The sequence below is a fragment of the Elephantulus edwardii genome, unplaced genomic scaffold (genome assembly GCF_000299155.1).
Source record: "Elephantulus edwardii isolate Elephantulus edwardi_28Jun2011 unplaced genomic scaffold, EleEdw1.0 scaffold00183, whole genome shotgun sequence".
Lineage (NCBI taxonomy): Eukaryota > Metazoa > Chordata > Mammalia > Macroscelidea > Macroscelididae > Elephantulus > Elephantulus edwardii.
Genome location: NW_006399933.1, coordinates 2,603,655 through 2,609,263, shown reverse-complemented (window position 1 = coordinate 2,609,263; position 5,609 = coordinate 2,603,655).

The following is a 5,609-nucleotide window of genomic DNA, read 5'->3' as shown; positions in this document are numbered from 1 at the left end:
AAAGGCACACGGTTCGAATAGACCAGCTTCTCCAGAGAGAGTGATGGACAATCTTCTCCTGTGCAATTTACTGTTTCCTGAAAACTCAGGGGAGGGTCACCTATAGGTCAATTCCCACCTGATGACACATAATAACAAACCAGAAATTATATAGAAAAAGCTTAGAACTGCAGTTGGTGATGATTGGATGTTTAAAAGGTAAAACATGCAGTGCTTTTATATTATTCCCCCAAGATCTTTTGAGTATGATTTATCTTCTGAGTTAAAGGTGCACAAATCTACTATCTGGGCTGTGTCATAGCTAAAGAAAGGAAAGTATGCATTGAATTCTGCTCTGCTCTGTGCTGGGTAATAAAAATAATCAGTGACTCTTCTGTTACTTTCAAATAATAAACACCCACATATATTGCCTAACATTATCACTTCAAGGTAAAATCAGCGTTTGTGGTCTCTTCTTGCAATGGACAGACAAGGCTATTATTAATAAATTGAATTTTAACTTTCTGATTTCTGTATTTTCCTTCAGTCTTCTGCTTTCCCTGTGCATAACTTGTGGTCTGTCCTTTAAAATAGTCATTTATATTTTATAAAAAGAGAAATTCTTTAAATAGCATTACAAAGGACCTTAAATACTTTCGAGGGCTATTTAAATTATTTCCCCTTTGACCACCCCATTGACAAATTAGCAGGCACTATGTATTTTCTGTGTCCCGTCTGTGCTGTGTGCCTCAGCAAGGAAATATTTCACTACTACCCAGGAGAGTCAAGGGAAATGTGACCTTTTGCTTGGAGGTTGTAGCATGTGGTTAAGAAAACATTTCCCCATATACTGACTATGCACTTGTCTTTTCTTGAGAGTCAGCAGACATCCATTTAGATTCCTCCGGAATTGTTCTCTACCTATTCTGACTAATGATAAAAACTGCATTCTTTTGTCTAGTCATCTATAAAAGTTAACACTTTTCCAGACAAATTTTAATAAACAGCATGCCAGTGATGAATTGTAAAGCTAAAAGGTTTTCTTCCCACATATCACCTAAACCTACAAACTCCAATCTTTGATGTGACTTTTCTTTTCATTACAAAAAAGGCATGAGGTGGAGGGGCTTTATCTAACAGATACAAAAAAGTACCTTAAGACATTCCTCAGACCTGTGTTCCCAGCATAGCAACAAGTAGAAATTGAAACACAAACAAAAAGAAACTCCTCAGAGTGACTTGTTCTTCCCTTCTGTTATGATTTGGGTCAGTGGAAGGCCACATTTGGCTGGACATCTGTGATTCAAGCTCTAGCCTCAAGTGGAATAGAAGTCCTGGGTGTGCCTGTACTTGCAAATCATGAGCAATATTTTATGCAGTTCAGTTTTTCCTTTCTCTATGTGAGGATAATAGGCTTCTCTCTGCCTTTTTAGACCCAGTCAGCTGACTCCTCAAGGGACTCACGTTTCTGCCTACGCTACTGTACCTGAAGACGGTCCATTATCTGAAGAATTTCCGACAGGGCCATTCTTTAAATATACATCTCCTCTTTCATTGACCCCTGCTCTGCTGAAACCCCTTAAGATTAACTTAAAATAGGGGAGGATTTGTTTTTAAAATAGCAATCATGACCAATTTGGAAAAGGAATTTAACGAGGAAGAGGCTTGTGTTGGTCACTGACTAAGGCTTCTTTTTTCCCACCATGGTACATTCAAATATACTTTTCAAACTCCCAAGTTCAGTAAAAAATGTGTCAATTATTGTTTCTAGTACTCAGTAGTTAGTCCTTAAGCATACTACCTATTTTTTTTACATTCAGTGATAAATATATTTTAATATTTAAAAGAATGTGAATCTAGGTCTTATGTGTAATGCATGAATAAAGCCATGAATTTGAGAAGTCTGATTCCAACTTTTACTAAATATTTGGTCCTGAGAAAGCCATATAATCTTTCTAATTGACTTTTTTATTTGTAAACTGTCTCTCCTACCTCATAAGTTTATTTTAGAAGTCAAGTGAGATCACCTATATGAGAATGATTTGTATAAACTAATATCTTAGGTTTTGCTTGTGCAATTCTGTAAGGGAGGGAGAACTAGTTCTTTTCAGCTTTGTGGCTGGTTTTCTTTCTCATTCACAATACTCAAACAGACAGAAATTTTTTATTACAATCTCATTTCAATAGCCCCTGATTTCTTCCTTGCCTAATAGAAAATAAGACTTCAGAAATTGTACTAAAAATAGAGAGATCTTACAGTGTACAATGACTAGCTGGCTATCTGTACACCTACTCTGATATTTACTAAGTCTCCAGAAATATAATTAAACATAAAATGCAGTTTGTTACGTGTGTCTTTGTTTTTAAGAGAGATACAAATTTAAATTCTTGTTATTATAATATTTTTTATTTGGTTTTTGTGTTGAAAACAAATGAAAAATATAAAGCGACCTTATTTAACTGTTTAATTGCTTCCATTTTGTTTGGGAAACTTAACCTCACTTTAACCTTTGTGGCTACCGTGCAAGTCAAAGTCAAATGCTTTTGACGATCATAGCCTCAGAATAATAAACTCTTTGGGGGCTTTAAGCCTCTTTACCTTTAACAGTGAGAACTGAGCAGTCTTCAACCTTGTTTGTGTTCATTGATTGATAATGAACAGTTTCACCGTCTACATCTGTGTGAGACTATGTGAGGTCGGCTTTAGCCTGCTGGGAGTTGAGAGGAGCGAAAGGCAGTCACAGTGGGTTTAAAAAATTGTTCTAAAGATGACATTTGGGAGGCAAGTCTATTGGCCATAGGCCAATATGATTTTTTCCCCCTTTAAAGCTAAAACAAGCTTGGCACTTTACATTTTCATTTTAATCTGTTTTCACAATCCAATATAAATTGACAGCTTACTATTTCTAAGTAATGAAGAATTTTCTTTTCTTTCCTTTTCTCAAATTGGCTACTTCTTCCAACATTTTAGTGTATTTAAAACAACAAACAAAGAAGATATCTAGCCACAGTAGGTTATTCTTAGGTCATCTTTGAGGAGCCATCTTTTCCTGGTTAGGAACAGAATACTTAATGTTTCCATTTTTTTTTCAACCTGAAAACAAAACAAAACAAAACCCCCCAAACAATGACAAAACCCACAAAAACCAAAACCACAACAAAAAGAACTCATGCCCATGCTCTAGTGGTAACATTTTCTCATAAGAAGTTAAAATTATTTGATAAATAGAGATGAGATGGTACTAATCAAAACAGTAGAATTCACTCATCCTGAAGGAATTTTCTTTTAAGAGTGTAAAGAGTTTAAATGTAGTCTTTCCTCTCAACCATTAATGTTAACAAGGTACGTTTATGGCAGCTTTCAAAATATCTATGAGAGCTCAGGTGGTAAAGTGGTAAGAAGCTGTAATCCCAGAGCACACAGTTCAAATCCACCAGCAGCTCTGCCGAAGAAGTGTTGTTGTTATGTGCCGTCAAGTCGCTTGCGGCTCATAGCGACCCTATGTACAATAACCCTAAACCCTGCTCTATCCTGAGCCAATCGTACTGCCTCTGACACACCCATCCCGATTACAGCAGTCACTGAATCAATCCACCTCATAGAGGGTCTTTCCCTCTTGTGCCGTCCCTCCACCCTCCCAAGCATGATGTTCCTCTCCAAGGATCTGTCCCTCCTTACAACATGTTCAAAATATGTCAGAATGTAAGCCCCAGAATCCTTGCCTCCAAGGAGCAGCCCTGTTTAACACTCTCCAGGATGAATCTGTTTTCCTAGCAATCCATGGTACCCTCAATACTCTTCTCCAGCATCACAGCTCAAAGGCACCAATTCTTCTTCTATTCTTCCTAGTCATTGTCCAACTCTCTGACGCATAACAAGTGATTACAAAGACCATAGATTGTATCAGATGCACCTTCGTCTCCAGAGTGACACCGTTGCTCTTCAGTACTTTGGAGCAGTCCCTAACAGACTTTCCCATCGCAATAAGTTTTTGATTTCCTGGCTGCTGGTGCCAAGACTGTTGACCATGGAGCCAAGCAGACTAAAGTTGCATTGAGCCTCAATCCATACTGAAGACTGCAGTCCTTGATCCTCTGCAGCAAGTGCTTCAGGTCCTCCTCAGTTTCAGCAAGCAAGTTTGTGTCATCTGCATAATGCAGATTGTTATTAGCTCTTCCACCAATCCTGACGCCTATTCTCATGCAATTTACTGTCTCTCAAAACCCATTGGATGGTCAGTTCTGAGTCCATTCCAACTCGATGGGGCCCAACAACAAGGCTTCACAAGGAGCTTTGTTAGCACAATAGTTATATAGCGTGACAGCTAATTGAAAAGTAAGTAGTTTAAATGCATGATCTTCACTATGGAAGAGAGAATTGTAAAGACTTACAGCTTTAAAAACTGTTATTAGGCAGTATTCTGTCCTCTTGGGTGGCAATTTCATGGAATAACACAGGTTTGCTGTTTTTTTGCTGGTGTATATTTGCTTGCTTATGGCTCTAATTACAATATTTAATCCTAGTAATGCTATGGCCTTTGTGTTTTCAGAAATAATAATTGAAAAGAAAAGTATAATTTTCTTATACAATTTGCTATCCATGGTTAAGTGATTAGGAGAGCAGCTGGGGTGGAGTCTCTGACTGAGAAACAGCAGATTAGAAGCCAAGAGGCCTGATTTACGTGATCAGAGCAAAGAGTTGGCTTCCCAAAGGGCAGGAGTACTTGAAGACCTTACATGGTCAGAGGAACTCACTCCAGGATTAGTGTTGTGGTCTCAATTCATCCTGAAGTGAAGACATTTATACCTAATTGAAGGCAGAGAAGTCTCTAAGCCAGAAGCTGACTCAGGAAAACTTTATTTCTTTTATAAGTTAGATGGTTATATCCATCAAGAGGAGGTCAGCCCAAACCATGGTACACTTCTAGTAACCACTACAGGATTCTTTACACAGAACTTATGATTACATGACTCATTCAATCTTACAAGGCTTCCTCTGAGTAGCAGAAGCAGTTTATTTTATTCCTCAGAGCAAATGGTTAGATTTTCTGAGTCACTAGATCTAGAACATCATGGAAGTCATAGGAGCCTTATTTTGATTCACTTCGAAAAACAAGAAACAGGGACCTGCTAGGTATACCCTGCCCTTGGAAATGCTGCTTAGGTAAAGAGGGTGTCTACTGTTGAGACTATGATTTAGGAACTGACAAAGATCAACCAATTGCATTAAGAAAGTAAATACATCCCTCATATTGAGTTCAGAAAATGTATTCTTAGGAACTGAGAAATGTTCTGCTATATAGATTTTTAATAATAAATATAGCTATAAGAATAAAGTTGTTTTGGAAAACTGATATTCTATAATTAATGAACAATAATTCCACTAAAGTAAAAATGATATGGAGTTTTCAGTCTTATACCTTCATCCTCTAAGTTTTAGTTTAACCCGATTACGAATCTTTGAGAACCTGCTGGTATCAATGCAAAGTAAAGATCTCAAGCAGTGCTCTTTCTGAATGTCCTTAATCTCTCTGGAGATTTTCATAAGAATTGAACATGGCTAAGAACAGAGAAGTGAGCTCTGGCGGCCTAGTCCATGGGGAGCTGTGTTGGTAACCCAAAGGCAACCT